This window comes from Symphalangus syndactylus, chromosome 16 (assembly GCF_028878055.3).
Source record: "Symphalangus syndactylus isolate Jambi chromosome 16, NHGRI_mSymSyn1-v2.1_pri, whole genome shotgun sequence".
NCBI lineage: Eukaryota > Metazoa > Chordata > Mammalia > Primates > Hylobatidae > Symphalangus > Symphalangus syndactylus.
This window is the reverse complement of record NC_072438.2, coordinates 42,729,794-42,752,215: the sequence shown is the minus strand read 5'-3', so window position 1 is coordinate 42,752,215 and position 22,422 is coordinate 42,729,794.

The window sequence follows — 22,422 nt, the reverse complement described above, 5'->3', positions numbered from 1 at the left end:
AGTGAAACCATATCAACCTTTACCTTTTCACGTCACGAGGTAGTTAGTACAACTCAAACATTATAATGAAAGAAGGAATGCTTTGAATTACTTTCTCTCTGAACTTCTGAATGCCTGAGACTCTCAGAACAAGACTCCTGAATTAGTAATAACTAACATTTCTTGAGGACTCACTCTAGTCCAGGCAGGTACATTATGTTTCTGACCTCAACTCTGTTAGACAAGTGCCATCATTATTCCCATTTCACAGATAAAGGAATTAAAGGTGGTAAGCAACTTGCCTTTGATCACATACCTAAGATCTGTTGAAGCCTATTTTTTATCTTAGGCAACCTAACTTTAGACACTGTGCCTTATTTTTTATTTTTTATCATACTTTAAGTTCTAGGGTACATGTGCACAACGTGTGGGTTTGTTAGATATGTATAAATGTGCCATGTTGGTGTGCTGCACCAGTCAACTCCTCATTTACATTAGGTATATCTCCTAATGCTATCCCTCCCCCAACCCCACAACAGGCCCCGGTGTGTGATGTTCCCCTTCCTGTGTCCAAGTGTTCTCCTTGTTCGACTCCCACCTATGAGTGAGAATATGCGGTGTTTGGTTTTTTTTGTCCTTGTGATAGTTTGCTGAGAATGATGGTTTCCAGCTTCTTCCAAGTCCCTACAAAGGACATGAACTCATCCTTTTTTATGGCTGCATAGTGTTCCATGGTGTATATGTGCCACATTTTCTTAATCCAGTCTATCATTGATGGGCATTTTTATTGTGGCACTATTCACAATAGTAAAGACTTGGACACTATGCCTTTAATCATGAAATGGCACCACTTCCTTTGTGGATTAAAAATCGACATTGTCTTTAGATTCCATTTCACCTGAAAAATTTGACCATGATGCCAACAAGATTATGAAAACTACTGGAAAATGTAATTGTAAAAGTGGTCTTTATTTCTGTAGTGTCTGTAGTGGCTTTTCACAAGATGCCCATTGACTAGAATGTAGCATATTTCAGATACTCTTCTACAATTGTGTCCAATTCTTTGTTCTAAAAAGGTTGTTAAAATGTTATTTTTTTCAATGCCTTGCTTTATTTCCAGCTTCAATAATTAAGTACTTTAATTAAAAAAATTAAATGTGAAAGGTCATTAATAAAACCTTAAAAAGTCAGAAAGTCCTTGAAAAATCTGTTTGTGACTCATAATTAGAGTAGTTAGAGTTACTGTGACCTTTTAGAGTGATCAATATTAAAAACATTTGTATATATAAATATATATATAAACACACATACACATTCAACTTTAAATTCTGATGTAACAAAAGTAACAACCTTGCTTTTCTTGCTTTTATAACAGCAAAAAGTTGTAAGCTTTTAAACTTTGTTATGACCAGCATCCCTTAATGTTCTGTTTTACAAACTGTTTCCATTTACACAATTTAAATTGTATACAATTTGTGCATAAAAATAAATTTTTAAGAAGGAACAAAAGGAAAGTTTATTTAAAACAGACTGAACTAGGGGTTTAAACAGCTCATCTTTGCTCACAAAACACAAGGAAAAAGTGGATAGAGCTGTAGAAAATACAATTTTATGTTGCTGGAAAAATGAATTATTCCACTAGGTGGCAATGTTGATTCATCTACTCACGTTTGAACAGAAATTTTTTTATCTTTTTGAAAGCAGTAGGAGTCTGAGTTCTTTCCTTTTTTTTTTTTTTTTTTTTTTTTTTTAATCTAATGAAAATTCCTGCATGGGAAAGAGCTGATTTGGGCAATTCTGAACTTGAAAAATGGGTGCTTCGTGCCATTAGAAACCTTATAAATAAGCCTGCACCAAATAGGTTAGTTCTTTTGGCATACAAACAAGAAGGTTGATGACATATGTAACTTCCATCTGGATTCAATAGGTTTAGAAGCAAACTGTTTTTATCTCATCTATCTCTCACTGTTTGTAGATTCTTTTAAATAGGAGCTGTGTCATTGAAATATCTTTCCTCCCTGTTATCTGCTTTCTTTGGTAATCAGAGATTCTGGCATACCCAAGGAATCTCAATTTTGAATGGCTTTTTAGTCTATGTTGAGAGAGGCAATCCAGCATAAGCCCTGAGTGTCCCTGCATATTCTTGCTGTGTATTCCAAGAACGCAAGGCCTTGACCATCTGAGCCATCTCTGAACCTTGTTTTGTTTGCAACCCTTAACCTTAAGGGATGAGGTACTGTCTCCATCGGGCAAAGAGTAGGTTTACTTTCAATTACCATGAAAGTGGTGATGACCCCAAGCTCAGCATTCTACCCTTTCAATGAAAGCAGCTGTCATGGATTCTTGATGTCATCACCTTGGGACTTGGGGGACACAGGGAATTTATGCAAACAAGCATAAAGATCTGGCTACCACTTTTGCCACGAGCAATAAAGCGTTTTGTCTCTCATTCAGTTTTTTTTTTTTTCTGACAGTGTCCACAAAACACTGAATCCCAGATCCTACACTGTTTCTGACAGTCTATCCTGTTGTTCTCCATCTATTTACAGCAGAATAGATTTTGGTTCAGAATAGACTGAAGAAGTCATCTAGTGGAGTTGAGCTTTCTAATCTGATACAGAAAGACTTTCTACAAGTTCTCTGAATAATAAGTTGTTCATTCTTAGGTTTAACCACTCCAGTGACAGGGAATTTAACTTAAGTAGCTTATTGCAATGTAGAATGACTTTATTAAAAATTTGTTCTTCATTCTGAACCTAATTCTGTTACTGCATGTCTTTCTCCCTGTAGAACTAGTTCTGCCTTCCAAAACTACCTAGATATGAGAACATTTCAGTCTTCTTTCTTCTTCAGGCTAAATATCTAAGTAGACTCTCTTATTTCATTCATTTTTTCTACACATTCGTTCTGAATTTTCTTTATATTGAGGCTTTTCCTCATTTATTATGTGCCAGTGCATTAGATTTTTCTTAAGATACAGTCCTCAAATAGAGCAAAAATACATCACATTTTAGAAATGATCTGATTCTTCTTCACTCCAAGTGCTTCTTTCCATACCTTTTCTCATGAACAAATTAACAAAGTCAATGACTTATGCTACCTCACCTCTGTGTCATGGGTGTCAAGCACAATGCTTAGCACTTGGTACATTCTCATAAACATTCCTTGAAAGAATTAATGAATGAATGAGTTGCACAGATTGGACTATTATCACTGCCACCATTCTGAATATTAGGCTTCTATTAATGTGACCTGACTTTTGTATTTATGAAGTTTCATTACTCTGTTGAATTATAGAGAGGAGCTAGGCAGGGAAAGAAAACAAACTCACACCCTGCTCCTGCTACTTACTAGAGGTGGGACACAGGGCAAATTATATTTTATTCTGCTTTAATCTCCTCATTTGTAAAATGAAAAACAAAGAATATCTACCTCATATGATTTTTGTGAAGATAATAAGCAAATAAATCACCTAAAATGTGTAGATATTGTGTATGACATGGGATAGGTACTATGTAATGGTTGACTATATTGTTTTAAGTTTCTATGGGAACAAACATTATATTCTATCATCTAAGTGCAGTCGAGACAAAGTAAAGAATAGCACGTATATGTACAATGGAAAAGCAGAGTTGGGGAAGGCTTCACAGAGGAGTTGCCGCTTGAGAAGATGTAGAAGAGAACACAAAGAATTTCCATGCTGAGATAGCTGAATGAGTACAGATTAGAATTGGGAAACTTTTAAAATTCTCCACCACCGTTATCTCCAACATAATATATGGCACGTATACTGTCAAAACGAGGCACAGATTTTATGCTGTACATGCAAACCGTCAAAACAAGGAATAATATTTTTAAAGAAATAATGAAAATATCACTTATAGACAGCACCGATGTAAGGAAAACAATCATTTATAGTTCATAGTTATTATATAAACGACCATTCATGTAACCCTTTACAGTTTATAAAACCACTCTACCTACATTATGTCATTTGATTCTCAAAAAACAAAACTAACAAAAACAAAGGAGCTAATCAATACTGCCCCTGTAACGTAAGCTTCACTCCTTTTCTCCTTTATGAGAAACAATGATATTCCTATTAGCCAGATAGATAAATAGTGCAGTAAACATCAGTCTTCATTTACAAGAATAAAATTCCAATGCACAGTGTACCAGACTTCCACACATAGAAGCCCAAGAAAGATTAATGTAAATAACTAAGGAAACTTGAATAACTACAGAAATGATTCTAAGTTTGTTTGGAATAGAGAAGAATAGAAGACAACACTAGAATTGACATTTTTTTCCCTAAGCAAATTGAGACTTTAATGCAAGGCCAATAAAAGCATGAGCAGTATCCGTGTTTCTATTTCTGTTTTAGTTCCACACTGTTAAAATACGGTAAATTTTTTTCTGGAATATATCCATCAACAGATATTTATTGAGAACCTATTATGTGACAAACACTGTCCTAGACACTGGAAAGTAGCTATGAACAAGGCCAGGCCCTTGTTCTCAAGGAACTTATGTTCACCAGTCCAAGACAAAAAAGCTAACAGAACCAAGAAATGGTGTAATATCAGAAAATGGTAAAAGCTATCTAGAAGATAAAACAGTGTAATATGGAATAGAGTATTGAAAGTGACATGCTTTATTAAAGGTGGTTTGTGAAAAATTTCTAAGGAATGATATTTGTGTTAAGATATGAATGACAAAAAGGAGGAAGAAATGTAGAGATCAGAAAAATACTAAATGCAAATACTAAAATACAAATACTAAAAATAGAAATAAGCTTGAAGTGTTCAAGAAATCAAAAATGTTAAACATAAATGGAGTGATTATAAATAAAGGTGGAACAGAGGCAAATGATATTAAAGATATAGCTAGATTTTTAAGACATTATAGACCAAGTAAAGAATAGTGTTTTTTAAATAAGAAGTTGGTGAGGTGATGAATATGCTAATTAGCTTGATTTAATCTACTTACACATAGGTCAAAATGACACATTGTACCCTGTAAGTATAAAAAATTAGTTTTCATTTAAAAATCCATTAATAAAAATAGTGTTTTTTCTTTACTATTATTTATAGTATTTTTACTTATCACTTATTATGAAACTCAGTTTATTTGTTACTTACATAATAAGTAAATAACACAATTGTAGTTTACATAATCAGTAAGTTATTTACTTAAAGCTTTTAAAATAAAATGTGGGTGTAATGTGATTTGGTTCACTGTGGCTTCTGTATGAAGAATAAAGTTTGGGATGTGGAGGCTGGTGATTATGAGGGCTGTTAGAGCAGTTACAAGTCTATTGTTTTATATCAGGAGAAAGGAGAAGATGGTTGGCATTCTAGGAGTGAAATTTGGGTTATATTACAGAAGAAGAGCGACAGACCTTCCATGTGGGAAGGTTAGGGATGGGAAAAAAAGGGAAGAATCAAGAAAGCTGAGGGCTTTTGTTCTGTATAATTGCAGAGATAGCGGTACCATTTCCTAGGGACGTCTTTGGACAATGAATTTGGAAGGAAAAATACAAGGTGATGTTTTAGCCATGTTACACTAAAAGTGTTCAATATGTAGCCAAGTAGAAATGGCACATTGGCAGCTGGATACACCAGTATATAACTCAAAGGAGACAGCTGGACTAGAGGCATAAATTTCATATTTATCAGGGCATTGATGATATTATGAATAATAGAAACAGATGAGTTTTCTCAAGGAAAGAATGTAAGTATAGGATTACAAAAAAAAACTTGTATCAAGTTCTGGACCACTTGGTATTATATTTATTGAAGAGGTAAAACCAGTAAAGGAGATCAAGAAGATAGAGCCGAAGAAGGAAGATACTGCCAATTTGTTTGAGGTATCCCAGAAACCTAGTTGCATGTTCAACCTGGTCAAATGCTGTTCGGATTATGTACAATGAGGACAAGAACTAAACATGAACTCTGATCTACATTATCATCAAAGTTACTCATGGTTGAGTCTAAATTTAGAACGAAATGTACTAACAAGTAAACTGAGTTTCATAATAAGGAATTGTTTTGGATCTCAACTTATTTTCAATATTGATTCCCAAGTACTTTGTAATCATCAGCTTTTCCAGTAAAGTTTTATCATCATTTATTTTAGGATGAACAAGAGTTTGGATTGATTAATTCTCATCTCTTAGGTGCCTTGGATTTAAAATGTGTTGTTATTACATCATAAAGAATAAATAAGCCAAGTACATTTTTAATTCAAATTAAAACAGATCTTCACCAAGCTATTTGTGCCTTAGTACATTTCATCATCTATCATTTTTTTTTTCTTTCTGTCCCACTCTTTTCCTACTTTTCCTTTCTGTTAAAGTTTTTTGGTAACTGTTTTTTAAAAAATATTTCCTTCTAGTTTACATTTTCCAAAAGCAAATTGAAAAAACCAAATACACACACATACACATGCACACAAACACAACTTTTAAACAGCTATGATGTGCTTTAAAAAAAGACAAGTCACACCATACACACACACAATTGCCCTAGAAGAAGCCTTTTGATTAAAAAGAAAACATTTTAACTGCATCTTCAGGGTCAACAAATAGAAGTAATACTTTTGTGAGAGAAAAGTTGAGTACAAGAGGCTACTTCAGAGAAAAATCATCACTTTTCTTTTTCTTCATCGTCTAGATGGGGAACATAAATTCTTCAGTTCATTTGTTCTTCTTAGTCCAGTTAATGTTGTTAATAGAGTGAAATCTCCAAGAAAATCACAGTCTAAATATATTGAAGGTTTAGAAACTAATGAATAACTTTGAGTATGCTCCGATAAATATTGTTCACATCTGATAGTCTGAGTTTCTATGCTCTCCAGGACTTTTTGAAGCTCTCTTTAACATAGAGTTCTTCTCTTTGGCTTCTCACACACTTGTTTTCTACTTTTCTTTCCATGGCTTTAAAAAACAACATATCCTCTTCCTGTTATCTTTCTTTCCACTTTCTTGTGAAAATAAGTGAGATCACACTTCTCCCACCCATGTTATTTTCATCTTAATTCTCTGGACATTAGCAAAAAACGTCCAGACATTTTTTGCCAATGTCCGGACAGAAAAATATGTCATGCCCTAGCAATAAACCACAAGAGAGTGATTTGTAAATTTCTCTAAGGCTCCAGTCTTAGCCTCCTCTCCTATGATATAAAAATAAGTGTGATATTTGCTTATCTTCTTCAAGGTTTGGGAAAGAATGGAACGTGATCAGCTTCATATATGGGGGAAGTATGAATGTTAGTTATGCACATTTTCCTTAGTGTCCAAGTTTTATGTAAAAAAGGTTTGAAGTAAAGTACATGTTGACTTCATCACATTAATTTCTCTAATGACATTTGTCATTTTACTTATTTGTTTCATATGTTCAGGATATACTTTAATAAAAAAGCAAAAAAAGTCACATTAAAGATTGCCAACTCTCTAGTCAGTGATGTCAAACTTAAATACGAGTGATGATTTTTTCTGAGATACCTGTTAAAAGTAGGTTCTTAGGTCCAGCTTGCAAAACTTTTTTATGGAGTAATTCCAGATAGAATCAAGGTACATGAATTTTTTAACAAGGTCCCCAGGTGATCTCTAGGCCATCAAGGAACCCCACTTTGACTAAACGCTGCTTGAATCCTGGTCTATTGAACTCTGCCAGTGTTGTTTTAGTCCATGTGCTTTGGAATCAATGGGTCCAGAGTTTGAAACCCTGCTTCGTCACCTTCTATCTGAACGACTCAGGCAGATTGCCAGACTCCTCTGAGTCTCTTTGTCTGCATTAGTTTCCTAGGGTTGCTATGACAAACTTCCACAAATTGGGTGGACTTAAAACAAGAGAAGTGTACTCTTTCCCAGTTCTGGAGGCTAGAAGTCTTAAATCAATGTATCAGCAGGACCATGTTCCCTCCGAAGGCTCTCTGGAAAATTCCTTCCTTGCCTCCTCTAGCTTCTAGTGGATCTGGGCAGTCCTTGGGGTTCCTTGGCTTATAGCTGCATCACTCCAGTCTCTGCCTTTGTCTTTTCATGGCTTTCTTCTCTCCATCTGTCTCCTTTTTTTTATATGTATGTGTGTCCTCTCCTCTTCTGATATGTACACCAGTCATTAGATTTAGCCTCCATCCTCATCTAGTGTAATCTCATTTTAATTACATCTGCAAACACCTTATTTCCAAAAATGGTTACATTGTAAGAGTCTGGTTGGATAAGAATATTGCGGCACACTATTCAGTACACTACAGTGTCCCTACATTAAGAAGAATCATTATGATAGCATTTTGAAGCATCTAGTTAGTACCTGGTAGTAGATGCTCAGTAGCTAATAGCTTTTCTTTCTTTGTGAGTGTAGCTTAACCATTGGGTCTCAAATACAAGTCTGCAGGCCAGGAATAACTGCATGAGATTCTCTACGGGAGCTTTTGAAAAATATAGATTCTAGGTATTTCTTGTGGGTTACTGCTTTCAGTAAACCTGGGGTGAGGCCCAAGAAGCTGTATTTTTTAAAGGTCAGCCAGGTTATTCTGATATACATCTAGGCTCAGGAAATTTTATTTTCGAGTCTGATTATCTCACTGTATTGCTCAGGCTGGAATGGAACAATTTATTTGACTAAGAATTTATTATTTCATTCATACAGCTGGAACTCAAAGGTATCTCATTTGCAAAAAATAGCATAAAATTCAAAATACGTGCTTCTTATAACCTACATTTGTCTACTAAATGATGGTGACAAAGTTCAACCAAAATTTTAAAGAGATGCAAAGGCCGTACACAGTTGTAATACTTGGGAATAGAATCTTACCATTCTGATTCCAGTTTCAAATTTCAAGGAAAGTCTTTCTTTTTTCTTTTCTTTTCTTTTCTTTTTTTTTTTTTTTTTTGAGACAGAGTCTCGCTCTTTCGCCCAGGCTGGAGTGCAGTGGCGCGATCTCTGCTCACTGCAAGCTCCGCCTCCCGGGTTCACGCCATTCTCCTGCCTCAGCCCCCGGAGCAGCTGGGACTACAGGCACTGCCACCACGCCCGGCTAATTTTTTTGTATTTTTAGTAGAGACGGGGTTTCACCGTGTTAGCCAGGATGGTCTCGATTTCCTGACCTTGTGATCCGCCCGCCTCTGCCTCCCAAAGTGCTGGGATTACAGGCGTGAGCCACCGCACCACGCCTTTCTTTTCTTGATTATGGGCTTAAATAAAACTAAATATGAGTAGAAGAAAATTATAATAAGGGCCAAATATTATGAGTCTCACTTTCTCAAATCATTGTTTTCTTCTGCAAGTTCTGGCCATTTTCCTTTGAGCTAATGAAGCCTCATATTTATTTCTTCCACCTCCCTTCTACTGAAGTCATTTTTACTAATGTTAAATGTCTTCTTTAGACTCTCAGTAGTTTAAAATTTGCTTGTCTCTGGGAAGTCTCCAGTTGCTTTCTGAAAAATCTCACACAAATTCTTACCAAATACTACTGAGCACAGTGGTTTCCTCACAGCCTAGTGGGCCTACTGGCATCAGAAATCGTTAGCATCCCAGGCAATGAAAATCATAGTGACAGTGAAATTACTGAGAATGCAGTGCGGCTTGATGATTGTAACACTCATCCACTCCTGGGGTACCCTGTTCTGTTGTCATCATCAGTTGTCACTCCTAGTTTGAAAGGAACATAAATAATTATGTCAAAATAAAAAATTAGTCTTCTATAAGAATTCACATTTTAAACTACTTAGAACTTTAAAAAGAATATTCAGCTCTCTTTTCCATCACCCTTGTGGATTAGCTTGGCAACTGGATCTGATGCTTTAGAACAAAATGTGGATATCTGCTCTTTCAGCCAAACAATACACATTTCATGTGAAGACTTGACTAGATTTTTTTTTATGCTGAACTCAGGGAGATAAGCTAACTTTCCCTGAGTTGCCAAGGGCAACTTGATTGCACGTGAAATTAGAAGCAACTCTGAGAAAATAATGTCTAGACTCATTCTTATATTTCTTTTGAGGGAAATATTCACCTAATATCTGTTAACTCCAGCTGTCAAAATACTGATGAATACTGCCTGTCCCTGGAATCGTGAATCTAAACTCTGTGAAGGAGTGAGCAAAACAGAAGTGATAATATTTCCATGTAGCAAGAAACTTCATTTCATCATAGAATTGTCAAGCAGCACTAATACATTTGACTTCTTATTTTATTTGTGTTTAAAATTGTTGAAATATGTTCAGGTTATGTCTCCACTTATTTCTTGAGAAATGTCACTATGTTGAAGATTTCCTTCTCTGCCACTCTCTCCTATTTTTGTTACATATTCAACTCCTCAAGTTGCGAGTTACAACTGTGATGCTTTTTCTTAATAGCAGGTAATTTATGTCATTTATTTCTTCTCTATACTTAACGATCATTCTGCTCAGAATGTGAATATTGATGTACATAAATGTGGCTTTGACATATGCTGTGAAAGTCAAAGAGGAATAAAATTTCAGAGGTGGAGATTGCTGAGCTACTGGGGCAGCCCCGTTTTTGTGCAGTCGTATCTTTGTGGTTTTCAAGTCTCAACTTTTGATATGGAGGTCTAAAGTAACTTACACTCAGAGTGAGTTAGAAACTAGCTATGACTCGTTGAAACAAAATTCATGAAAGATTAATGTGTAAACCACACACTGAGGGAGTACTTTCTCATGATAAGTAGCTGACAAGAAGACCCTAGTACTTATACCAACATCTCAGCACAGAATTCAAGTCCACTGGGTGGAAAGTCTATCAATAAATCAATTTATACTCTGGAAGTTGACAGGTAAGCTTGGATTAGAGCAAGGGAGCAGATCAGAGGCGGAAGACCCATCTAGCACTATTTAGGATGCTCTTGCTGACCCTGTGAGTATGTTCAGGACAGTACTCTTCACTGTCACTTGGGCAGAGTTGGGGACACACTGACAGTTGTTCTTTTTTGGCTTCTTTTGGAAATTGTCTTGGCTTTAGACTTCAGACAGGCCAACCATCTAATTTTTTTCTTGGATGCCACAGTATATAATGGACTTTGACTTTATATGTCATAACTAGATTGTTATGTTTCACTAGACATATGTTTAGATGTCATGCCTAGATGTTTATATGTCTGGACTAGATTTCCAGCCCCTATCTTCCTGTATTGAGCCTTTGAGACATTGTATTTTTTTTTTTTGCATTATACTTTAAGTTCTGTGGTACATGTGCACATGTAAGGACATTTCACTTGCTTTAAATGATATTCAATCCAGAACCTTACAGGCAGCTACCTGAAGGAACTCACTCTGGATCAGAATAACTGAACGTGGGGTACCAGCACTGTTCCTCTGGATGCCATTTCTTTTTGGAGTTTTCCAGAATTGTTTCATCTTAAATTGCATGACCCTTTTCTTTCATGTCTTTCAGCAAAGCTGAGAAAGGCTGGCACTTGCAAACAGGTTTAACTAAATACCATCTAGTAATATAAAGAAATTAAAGAATGAGGCCATTAGAAATGTAAACAATGTATGTATAAAAAGAGGTTTGCACTCCCAGACTTATTAGCTCTATCTTTTGAGGCATGGAATCTCAAAAAAGAGTCAGGTCCTGCTGATGTCTCTTGCTTTCCACTTTTGGCCACTGCCATTTTAACCTGTAGCATGGAGGGGCACCATCTTACCTACACTTGGAGTATAGAAAAGTGAGACTAACCCTTCTATTGTTACTTAAAGCTTGTCCCCCACTCTTCCAGTATGAATGACAACCACTTCTTCAGATGATGGATAATTGAAATGAACTCACCCTTCAAGACAATCTTCATATTTATAGATATATAACTGTATAGAGCATAATACATAGACTATACCGTAGTCCTTCCTGATCGTTGGTTTTTCTTTCCACGGTTTCAGTTACTTGTAACTGTGGTGCAAAAATATTAAATAAAAAGTTTCTTCAGTGAATAAGTCATGTGTTTTAAATTGTGTGCCTTTCTGAGTAGCGTAATGTCATCTGGTGCCCATTCCAGGATGTAAATCACCCTTTGCCCAGTGCACTCACGCTGTGTGCGCTAACCTGCCCCTGAGTCACTTACTAGCCTTCTGTTATCAGATCAACTGTTGGGGTATGCAGTGCTGGTGTTCAAGTCACCCTTATTTCACTTCATAATGGCCTCAAAGAGCAAGAGTGGTGATGCTGGCAATTCGGATATACCAAAGAGAATCTGTGAAGGGCTTACTTTAAATGAAAGATGAGTATTCTCAACTTAATAAGAAAAGAAAAAAAAATAGTATGCTGAGGTTGCTAAGATCTAGAGTAAGAACAAATGTAACTGTGAAATTATGAACAGTATATTGTCATAATTGTTCTATTTTATTATTGGTTATGGTTGTTAATCTCTTACTGTGCCTAATTTGTAAATTAAACTTTATCATAGGTACATGTGCAGAGGAAAATCATAGTGAATATAGGGTTCTGTGCTATTCATTGTTTCAAGGATTCACTGTGGAGGGTGGGGGAGTCTTGGATAAAGGGGGAGTACTATAGATATGTAGTCCATAGATTAATAGAGTATTTTTGACATTCATGTGGAAAGAATTCTACCAAAGTTTTCTTCATAGATTGTCTTTAAGGACTTAGAAAAACAGTGCCAGCCTAGGTAACCAGAAATACTTCAAGATATAAAACTCATAAACATGTTGTGTAAGGTACAACAAGCATGAAATACTAGTAAACGTAACGAAATTATTCAAAATGCAGAACCGAGCTATTATAAAATAACCCAAATGCAAAGAGAGAAAAATGAGGAGGAACGCTCAAAACCAGAACAAGAAGCATGATCTGAAGGTTGGGCTGCCTGTACGTATCTCTGCTTTCCAGCTTTGTTTATTTCTGTTTAATAGTGTTCAACAATTTAAAATATGAGTTGACTAAAAGTTTGATAGAAGGAAAGGAAAAAACAATGAATGAATAAATACATAAGTGTAGGTGCATATATATATACACACACACACATAAAACTTAGTATTTAATGTACTTTTTGAGTGCTTACTAATACTGTAAGCTACCTTTTTTTAAGCTGAAAACTTAATCTTAGTTTTAACTTAATAAGATCTCCATACTATCATTCAGTTTTTTCAATCTAAAAAATGACATGTGAGCTGGGCGCGGTGGCTCACGCCTATAATCCCAGCACTTGGGGAGGCTGAGGCAGGCGGATCACGAGGTCAGGAGATGGAGACCATCCTGGCTAACACGGTGAAACCCCATCTCTACTAAAAATACAAAAAAATTAGCTGGGCGTGATGGCAGGGGCCTGTAGTCCCAGCTACTCAGGAGGCTGAGGCAGGAGAACGGGGTGAACCCGGGAGGCGGAGCTTGCAGTGAGCTGAGATCGCGCCACTGCACTCCAGCCTGGGTGACAGAGCAAGACGCCGTCTCAAAAAAAAATGACGTTTGAGAAGCATGATTTATAACTTATTCAATTAATATATATTTAATTGTTTCAGACAGTTCAAACTATGAAACACTCGACCTTTATAAGAAATCACTTAGGGCTCATATTCTAGCCCATAAAATATTTTCAAAAAGACTGAAAGTAAAATGAATCACTTTGGCCCTTCCAATGAAAAATTCAGAATTAAGAACAAGAAATAAAAAGACTGAAAATCTCTGAATATTGCTGGACTCAGCTCTGATTTTATTTCTGACCTTGTGAAAGTTCCCTCTTATCTTTTAGCTCTTTGCTCTTCAAAATGAAGCTTTTTTCCAGGATTGTTTCAAAGAGGAGATATGTAATGTCCTGCTTCAAATAGACTTTAGAATGAAGCAAAATATGAATTATTAAATAAATAACATCTGATGTTTACAGTCTGGAGTAAAAAGTATGGGAAAAAAAAAAAGAAAAAAAAGAAAAAAAACCCTTTCTTTCTCTTTCTAATCCCTGAATGAATTTTTCTCTTCTATGATTCCATTCTCCTCCTGACCTTAAGGATTTCAAGGAGATTTATATTGGAATGAAAACTTCATAATTATCTGCTCATAATAAGGCTGGATCAGGGTGAGCGTGTGAGAAACACTACAGAAAAACATTAGCAAATCTTTTCTATGCTTTTTTTGCTTCTCTTTTATGGACCCAATTAAAATATTACTTGAATTGTATTGGAACAGTTGTTTCTACTTTCGATGACTGAGCATTTTAGGCTTTACAAGTGGGCACCAAGAAATAGATTGATTATTCTTCCTACTCTTGAAACTACAAATATGTTGAGACTTTTCACAATTAAAAAAATCAAATGAAATGTCTATATTGGGCACAATTTTATCTAACAGATAACACTAAACGAGATGCAGCAACAAATATTAAATTACCCTGTACTTATGCCATTTGTTTTAGAAAGTCAGCCATGTATGCTTTATTTTACATATATATATTATAAATATATATATATATCCATGTATATATTTACCTTTTTTTATCATAGATTCTGGTTGTATTAGAGTCTCTGACATTTTCACTGTAGATTAGAAAGCATGTAAAACAATTTGTTCATTTTAACCTGGTCTTGTCCAATATGGACTTCTAGGGTGTTTATTAGGTAAGTTATTTTATAGCTTTTCTTGTTTATCTTTTCTCTGGGATACATCGTCATAACATTTTGCTTAAACTTATCACAGGAATTTCCAGCTTTATTTTCTCAATACTTTAGTATGGTCAGTAATGTCAGTAATTCTATGTGTCCTGAATTTGTTTTATATTCTGATCAGGGAAGCTCATAACTGTCTTCAGAATTTTTTTTTTTACTCTGACTTATTAAATGTGTTTTTCCTAATTAATTTATAGAAAATACACTATTTTAAAAACAAAATGTTAAATAAAAACCTCTTCTTTAATAGTCTAAAATTACCCTTTGGAATCAGTTGCTATATATCTTCTTTTTTGTTATAGGCACCCAGGCCATGTCTTCTCCATTATATCCCAGATAATTGCTGGCACTTTGAGTAAAGCTTAAAAAGGTATCACATCTTTAATTAGTGATCTCTTATTAAGTTAGTTTTCTCCTTCAAGAAAGGCACTAATTAAAGAAAGGCATGAACTTTCTTCTTTTGATGAATTTCACATGTAATTTTCAACTAAACTGTATTCATGGATAACATGGTATGGCTGTTCCAAGCTCTCAAATATTCACTTATTATAAAAGGGTAAAATCTGCTTCCTTCATTTTCACGCTTCTCAGTGCTATAAGGCAGCCAGCCCTTTGCCTCATATGTGAGTTGTATGTTGACCCTTAAACTCTTATTAAATCAATAATTACTCCAAGTTTCTTTAGTAAAAAGAATCACCTAGAAAACCTTTTATTATGAACATTTTTAACATACCAAAAAATAAAACAGAAAAGAGAATCTCCGTATATAATGATAATCTAGCTACAACAATTATTAAAATGTTGACAGTCTTGTTTCATTAACCATACTCTTCTCACTTTCTTTCTTTCCTTAAGCCAAAGTTTTTTTTTAAATCCCACATACCATGTAATTGCTCCCAGAAGTTCTTCATCCTGCATCTTATTGACAAGTCTTTTAAGATAAGCTCATATTATATCATTATCCAGAGTTGAAACTAATTATTTAATTCAATTAATAATCATCCACATTTATATTGACCTAATTGTCTCAAAGCTGTTATTTTAAAGTTAATTTGCTAAGATCAGGATCCAAATAAGGTCCATACATTGTTTTTCATTTTTTTCATGTCATTGTTTTGTTGAATATATCAGATCATTTTTCTTTGTAGCATAACTTAAAGCTGGCTTATTGCTTCTAGTGATGTCATTTATCTTATTCTTCTGTTACCCGTGTCACTTGAAAACTGGTACTTAAATCTAGATGTTTGATTAGATTTAGGTTCAATTAATGGAGGAAACAAAAATTTTTCCTGTAATATCATATCAGAAGTTACATGATATAATAATGTCTGACTTTTAGGGATGCCTCAGCTGATAAGTTCTAACAATGCTAAGTGATCCTTTTTCATAAAATTCCTTGTCAAATTCTATTCAGTGGTTTTACTGGATCATTGTTGTCAAACTCCATTATTTCATTAGGTGGTACAAGATGATAATTTTACACTTCTATTGAGTCTTTTGCATTTATTAGCTGAAGTGCTTCTTTAAAAAAGAATTTTTACACCTCACCTATTTTCTCATCTTGAAATAGAGTTTGTTCAGGCAAAGTAGTATAAATAATTGGTTTGTTCCCTTTATTGTTGTTTTCAAAATAATGAGTTCATACTTTAGGAACTTTCAATGGAGACCCATATGTCTCTATGTATGTGTGTAAAAGGACCCATTTTGAATCCATGGGTTTCATGTGTTAATGTGATTTAATTTTTTGAATTCAGTATTATTTTAACATTTCTTGCAAGGCAGATCTGCTGTTAATAAATTATCTTAGTTTTTGTCTGAAAAAGTCTTTTTTTCCTTCAGTTTTGAAGATAATTTTGCTGGATTAGAATTATAGGTTATATTGTGTGTATGTGTGTATGTTTCTTAAGCACTTTATTCTTCTTTACTTTCTTCTTACCTGCATAATTTCATCTGTAGATAAGACATTTTTTCTCCTTTTTTTATTAAGAATTTTTCTTTGTCTTTGTTTGTCTGTAGATTGATAATGCTATGACTAGGTATAGTTTTGTTGACATTTGCTTACTTCGTATTCTCGGAATTTCTTGGATCTGTGATTTCGTGTCTGCCATTATTTTTGGAAAGTTCTCTACCATGATTACTTCAAATATTTCTTCTACTCTTTTCTCTATGTCTTCTCCCCTGAAACTCTGATTATATGTATATCTTATGAATTGTTCCATAGTTTTTGGATGCTCTGCTGTTTTTGTAAACTTTCTTTTCTTTTTGCATTTCAACATAACCTCAAACTCACGATTTTTTTTCTTCATGTTCTACTGATGTCAGTGTGAGGCATTCTTCATTTCTGTTGAAATTTTGAAAATTTTTAGCATTTCCTTTTGAGCCTTTCAAGGATTTGCTGCCTCTGTGCTTACGTTACTAGTCTGTTCTTCCACGTTGTCTACTTTTTCCATTAGAACTCTTCACATACAAATCATAAGTATTCTAAATGCCATGTCTGATAATTCTGATATCTGTGTCATATTTGAGTTTGATTCTGATGCTTCCTTTATCCCTTCATATTATATTTTGACTTGCCTTTCATGGTGCCTTATGATATTTTCATTGAAAGCTAGACATGTACTGGGTAAAAGAAACTGAGCTAAATAGATCTTTAGTGTGAGTATTTATGTTAACCTAGTGGGGAATTGGCTGTTTAATGTTTTCTGTGACTACAAGGGCCAGAGCTTTCAAATCTCTCTTGTGTTCTAGCATATGCCACTCATCTTAACTTTGGGTTTCCCTACATACTCTTTCCAAGACAGAACCTGTGCCTTGCAGCTCTTATAGCTGTAATAAACTCTTACGATGGTGCCCTATTGCTGTGACGGCAAGATGCTAGGAAGGGGAAAGCTTCTGCAATTTATGATTAAGTCTCAGTCTTTTCATAGACATGTGTCTCTGGGCTGTGACCTTCATAACTGTTTTCTTAGTAGAAATCCTTATTTTTCACTCCAGCTCTTTTCTCACTTCTCTGGCTGCAGCATTTTCAATCAATTTTTCTTGTAGCCTTGACCCGTACTCATTATGCCCTCCCACCACCCCTTATATAAGACAGGAAGGCTAAAAGGGACTCGAGTGTGAAGAAGAATTTTCTCCCAGCTGGAATGAAGCTCTGGTAGTCTTTTTCTCTGTAAAGTAGGTTTTTGTTATGTAGAAGGCTTTGAGAATATTTCAAAATTATTCCACTTTTCCCCACACCAGAACCAGCAGGGGACATGTCTCCGCTCTTTACCTTAAAATCCTGACGCAGTTCCTGAAGGTTTTGTCCATGAAAGTGTGAGGACTTTCCTATGACTGTGGTTCACTGAGATTTTTTATTCTCACACTAGTCCACATTCAGCTTCTAGGAATTTGTCAGAATTGCCATTTAAATCTTCCTGTCAGTTCAAGGCTCCTGAGGATGTTTTATAAATAAAAGGATCTTGGTTGTGGATTCTCTGGATTCATCTGTCTCTAGACATTGGTAGCAGTTTACTCTGTAACCTCAGTTCTCTGATAGGTCCAATAAAAGTCATTAATTTTCAGTTTATATCAAATTTTCTAGCTTTAAGAATAGGGGTGGTGAAATTCCAAGCTTTTTGGATGTCAGAGCTTAAACCACAAGTCAAATTCAGTATTCTTGTTGAAACTTTAAATTCTTTCATCCTAGACTGATGAAAGTTACAGCAAATTGGATTGTATATTATTTAGATATATATGACCTCATTTGTATTTGATTGATTCCTTTCTTTCTGGCCTAAGATATTGCAGGATCATTTTGTTCACTTTCTTTGCCAAATCTGGAATGAGCCCTTTTTTTCAAGAAGCCATGAAAATAATCATTAGAAAAAAGCAAACTAATAAATTTAATATCCCTTTGATAATATTCATATTTATTTGAAATTATACGTTTATAAAGCATAAGCTATTGCTGATTATGACGCATAGTTAATAATTTTTCCATAATTCCAGGACTTTCGCATTTATGGCATGCCATTTCTATAGAAAGGACAAGAAAAACACACTAACCAGTAATAAATAAATAAATTATACAGAATCCTATAATTTGCTAGGCACCACTGTAGGAGAGAAAATGTAGAGCAGAATAAGAGGGATCTGAAATATGTGTATGTGCATGATGAGTTTTAATTTTACAAAGGCTGGTCAGAATAAGTCCTACTGGGTCACAAATGAGTCAAACTTAAAATGAGTAAGAGGGTTAGCCATTACCTAAGGAGAGATAGTGTTCTAGGATCATTTCATGACATATATCCAAACAACTACTACATGTCCAATTGAACAATAATGATAACAACATTTCCTCACCATTAAATTTAGGTATCAATGAGGCATCCCATGGGAGATATCCCATTATCTCTTAGACTAAGATATGAGGGTCCTAAGAAGTTGAGAAATTTTGGCTATGGATAATTTGGTGTTTTTGGCTTCAAACAGAAAGAAACCCTCATCTGTCTAAGAAGAAAAAATAATTGTTATATAAAAATATTTATCTAATTTTTAAACAACATTTTTTAAAACTTTCCAAGTAATAATTTTTGCTGGATGTGTCAACAGTGAATTGATAATAATACCATGCTTTGCACCATCAGTTTCTGCCATTCCCTTCTCAGTATTATTAATTAAAGAAAAATTTTTGTTAAATAAAATTTTATTATGTGCATAAAGACAACTATGAAAAAGAACTAATTGTCACCTTCAATGCAAGAAAATAGTTATGACTTCATTATTAAACTGGAAACTAAGCTGCTACATATAAGAGTTTTCATTTTGTGATACAGGATAAGTAAAATAAGTCAAGAGTAAATAAAATAAAGTATGTTGGCATAACCTTGGAAAAAATGAGATCCTGGGACACCAGCAGGATATGATAACCTAAAGGAACATAATGAATCAAAAAGAAATTACATAGCTGGGAACAATAAGACAAAATCGTCAAGACTACATCATGCTTAACAGTTCTTTTCATGCATTTTCCCATTTGGACATTTTAACTTGGTTTTGAAGTTGCATATATTAACTAGTAATGTTTGAAATTGGAATTTTGATGATTCCAGTCATAATACTTCTTCATACATAAAAGTCAAAAGACTTTAATATACATGACCTTATTAACTAGCCATATTTCTAAGGTTTAGACCACAAAGAGCTTATTATTGAAACAAGAATCAGAGAGGCTAAAAGGCTGATTCTAAGTCATAATAGATCTAAAATTCGAAACCACATCTTACTGTCTCTGGTTTACGGAGCTCTTTTTCAAATCATTCTTACATAAAAATAATGTTTACCAGAAAGTCAGCCTAGATCACTGGCACTTTTGAAACAAATTACTTTGGTTTAGGAAGTTATGGGGTGATAATGTGGAGACACAGACAGACTGGCTGAAATAAGAAGCTTAATATAGAGCATCTTATTATTATAATTAAGTAGTCTTCTTACGGGTTTCTTAAAAAGAACAAAAGCAACAACAGAACAGCAACTTTTCTGAGGATGGGATGTCACTTCCAAAGGATGAGATAAAAAGAGATACTACAAAAAATCCTACTTATGTGGCAGTTAAAGATGGCCACATTTTTTTCTGAGATTCCTTCAATGAGAAATGGAGTCTATTGCCCTCTTTAGAAAAAAAATCATATCTATCTATTCATCTATTTCTATATTTATTTTTGTAGAGATGGTGTTTAGTTATGCTGCCCAGGCTGGTCTTGAACTCCCGGCCTCAGAGATTCTCCCCCTCAGCCACCCAAAGCACAGGTATTACAGGTGTGAACCACCCTGCCTAGCCAGTCCCCTCCATTGAATTTGAGTAGGCTCTGTGAGGGATTGACCATTAGAATATATGAGATGTAATGCTGGGCCATTTTCTGGGCCCAGTTTTTAGGAAACCAGAAGCCATCACACAAATTGTTCAACTACTTTGCTGGAAAGACATGTATAGAGGCTCTGAGACAATATGGAGAGAAAGAGAGGTGCCCAAGTGACTCCAGCCTTCCAGCCAACCCAGCAGTATTGTACTCTCCAGACTCACCCAGGCAACAGCTAAAATCCAGTGAATGACCCTTGTTCACACCAACTAAAGTGTGATAAGAGGGAATAGAAGAATTATCCAGCCATGCCCCGCCCAAACCCTGGCTTGCCAATCAAGGAAATGCAATACAATGGTTGTTGTTTTATTCACTGAGTTTTGGAGTGGGTTGTTCTACAGCAATAAATAAGTGGAACACAGCCTTCTCCTGCTTGGATCTCTTACTGGGCTATAGTATTCACTCTGATATTTATAAGTAAGCTGTACTTGAAATCTAAAAAGGGAAAAACTTTTCCCTAAGAGATGAACATAATGTTCTTAGCTAAGTATTCCTCATTCCACGATATAATCCTCTTTCATCTTTACACAGCTATTGACTCAGAGCTTTAAATTTTACTTCCATGAGCTGAGTTCCTCTGCCCTTTATTACCATATGTATCCAGGGCCTCCTACCAATTCCCTGCAGCCTGCACTCAGAGTAAAAGATACATAATCAGAATCTGTACACCTCATTTTTATTGTTAATTTCTGTGGTTTTCTTTTACTGGAAAATTATGCCTGTAAATTTTCTCTGCAGATGATCAGAACGAGAAGAGATCATTGTGATGTGCTGAAGCTAATTGTTTTTAATTTTACTTTGCTAATCATTCTCCACTGCAAGCTGTAAACATCCTATTTAACCAGTTCAAACCCCTGTTTGCGTTAAGAATGTGAATTCTGCAGCAAAGGCATTACCCCAGGAGGCCACTCTTAAAAGGTATACATATGACTGGAAGATTAGAAATTACTGAAGTTGTAGCTCAAGAGTAGCAAATAGTCTTCGTCTTGCATGTAAATTACTGTTTATTGTCAATAGTCATATGCTGTGTCTTGTTTTGGAGAATTCTGATACTGGACTCAAAGGCAATGAATTCTGCTATCAATTATTCATATCTTCTGTGGGTTCAAAAGGAAGAGTTTGCTATTATAGATAGAGAGTCTTTACATAGGTAAGAGAGGTGCCAACAAGAACACAGATAAGAAATAAAGAAGCAAAGTACAGTGTAAATTTGTTTTGCTTAGACCACACCTTGAGTACTGAGTTCTTTGTGCTATGCCACAGCAAAACATGGGTCCCTTAGAGTCAGCAAGAAGTATAATTCTAACTCTATATTTTGCTGAGAGGTGGTGTTCTCTGCAGCTTCTCTCACAGCATTCAGTGTTAAGGTGAGTAGATCTTTTATAAGAGCAAAAACTTTGTGTTTATCTTTTTAAGTATATTTGTTAATACCTCATATACAGTTTACCACAACATCGTGATCAGGCCAGGCAGGAAGTGATATTCTTTTACCACCAAAAGAAATTAAACACAGAGAAGGGAAGCATCTTGCCCAATATGATACATCAAGATAAGTACTTGGATTTCTTGATGGTAGATTATTATGCTTTTTTTTCCGACAATAAAATCTTCAGTCTTGATGTTCTGTCAGGATGCTCAAGATATTGTATTAGTTGATGCTTTGCTCTAAAGTATGTATTATGTTTTTGCAGTGAAACAGAAGACTTAAAATGAAATATTCATCTTTTATTAACATTTTCTAGCATGTTTGATGTGACAAAATCGGAAGTGAAAAAACTTTAAAAGGACAAAATCTGTTAAATCTTCAAAGATTTCAAAGTAAATTGCTATAAACAACCAACACCACGAAACAGAAAGCACAATGTTCATAAGAGTGTAGACTGATATATAGGAAATCTGACCTCTCTTCCACTG